Here is a 2,500-nt window from a genome sequence, read left to right on the forward strand (position 1 = left end):
CGCCCGCACCAAGGGCCGGCTTGTGCCGATGGTGTTCGAGGCAACCGCCCGCACCAGGGCCCAGCGTGTGCCGATGGTGGTCGAGGCAACCGCCAGCACCAGGGCCCAGCGTGTGCCGATGGTGGTCGAGGCAACCGCCCGCACCAAGGCCGAGCGTGTGCCGATGGTGGTCGAGGCAAGCGCCCGCACCAGGGCCCAGCGTGTGCCGATGGTGGTCGAGGCAAGCGCCCTCACCAAGGCCGAGCGTGTGCCGGTGGTGGTCGAGGCAACCGCCCGCACCAGGGCCCAGCGTGTGCCGATGGTGGTCGAGGCAAGCGCCCGCACCAAGGCCGAGCGTGTGCCGATGGTGGTCGAGGCAAGCGCCCGCACCAGGGCCCAGCGTGTGCCGATGGTGGTCGAGGCAAGCGCCCTCACCAAGGCCGAGCGTGTGCCGATGGTGGTCGAGGCAACCGCCCGCACCAAGGGCCGGCGTGTGCCGATGGTGTTCGAGGCAACCGCCCGCACCAGGGCCCAGCGTGTGCCGATGGTGGTCGAGCCAGGAGCCCGCACCAAGGGCCGGCTTGTGCCGATGGTGTTCGGGGCAACCGCCCGCACCAGGGCCCTGCGTGTGCCGATGGTGCTGGGGGCAACCGCCCGCACCAGGGCCCAGCGTGTGCCGATGGTGCTGGGGGCAAGCGCCCGCACCAGGGCCCAGCGTGTGCCGATGGTGCTGGGGGTAACCGCCCGGACCAGGGCCCAACGTGTGCCGATGGTGGTCGAGGGAACCGCCCGCACCAGGGCCCAGCGTGTGCCGATGGTGCTGGGGGCAAGCGCCCGCCCCAGGGCCCAGCGTGTGCCGATGGTGCTGGGGGCAAGCGCCCGCCCCAGGGCCCAGCGTGTGCCGATGGTGCTGGGGGCAAGCGCCCGCCCCAGGGCCCAGCGTGTGCCGATGGTTATCGGGGCAACCGGCCGCACCAGGGCCCAGGGTCTGCCGATGGTGCTCGAGGCAACCGCCCGCACCAAGGCTCAGCATGTGCCGATTGTGATCGAGGCAACAACCCACACCAGGGCCCAGCTTGTGCCGATGGCGGTCGAGGCAAGTGCCCGTACCGAAGGGCAGCCTATGCCGATGATGGTCGATGCATGTGCCATCACCATGCGCCATCATGTGCCATTGATGGTCGAGGCCTTGGCCGAAGTTCGATTTTGAGCCACGGTGCCCATGCTTGGCTCCAGCATGTGCTGGTGCCGCATTTTTTTCACTCGGGACAGCATCGCCGGAGCATCGCCGGAGTACCGCCGGAGAACCTGACCGGCGGCATTGGGGTTCCGGCGATTGGGAGGGGGGCCGGGGGGGTGTGCGCACATGATGTGCGATGGGTGCTGGTACTTGGCCTTGTGTTGGCCCCCTATCCCTCATCAAACCTCTGAGAATTCACACCCCCTTAAAGAGCATTTGAGATTTTACAGGTTTGCTACCAGTAGCCGTTAAAGTGTCTGAAATGGGGACACTTTTTTCAAACGGTCACAAAATCTTCTCTACTTCGAGTTTTTAGCTGAATTTTTTTGTGCATGCCAACAAAAATAGAAGGATCATGCCTACAAAATTTGGGGCCAAAAATCCTTATAAAAAAATTTTAAAAAATCCCGAACCGCAAAAAGTTTCGAAAATCATGAAAAATAGAAAACGAGTCATCTTCCAACGAAACTTCACGTGAAGGCTTAGGGGACCATTGTATGAATTTACAAGCCATAAAAATGGCATTGGCACGGCAGAAATTTGAAGATGTGCCTAAACCCACCAGGGCCCAGCGTGTGCCGATGGTGCTCGAGGCAACCGCCCGCACCAGGGCCCAGCGTGTGCCGATGGTGCTCGAGGCAAGCGCCCGCACCAGGGCCCAGCGTGTGCCGACGGTGGTCGAGGCAACCGCCCGCACCAGGGCCGATAGTGTGCCAATGGTGCTCGAGGCAACCTGTCGCACCAGGGCCCAGCGTGTGCCGATGGTGATCGAGGCAACCTGCCGCACCAGGGCCCAGCGTGTGCCGATGCTGGTCGAGGCAAGCGCCCGCACCAGCGCCCAGCGTGTGCCGATGGCGCTCGAGGCAACCGACCGCACCAGGGCCCAGCGTGTGCCGATGGTGCTCGAGGCAACCTGCCGCACCAGGGCCCAGCGTGTGCCGATGGCGCTCGAGGCAAGCTCCCGCACCAGGGCCCAGCGTGTGCCGATGGTGCTCGAGGCAACCTGCCGCACCAGGGCCCAGCGTGTGCGGATGGTGCTCGAGGCAAGCGCCCGCACCAGGGCCCAGCGTGTGCCGATGGTGGTCGAGGCAACCGCCCGCACCAGGGCCCAGCGTGTGCCGATGGTGGTCGAGGCAACCTGCCGCACCAGGGCCCAGCGTGTGCCGATGGTGCTCGAGGCAACCGACCGCAACAGGGCCGAGCGTGTGCCGATGGTGGTCGAGGCAAGCGCCCGCACCAGGGCCCAGCGTGTGCCGATGGTGGTCGAGGCAACCTGCCGCA

This window comes from Durio zibethinus, unplaced genomic scaffold (assembly GCF_047325235.1).
Source record: "Durio zibethinus cultivar Kanyao isolate XHJ-2024 unplaced genomic scaffold, ASM4732523v1 HiC_scaffold_37, whole genome shotgun sequence".
Taxonomy (NCBI): domain Eukaryota; kingdom Viridiplantae; phylum Streptophyta; class Magnoliopsida; order Malvales; family Malvaceae; genus Durio; species Durio zibethinus.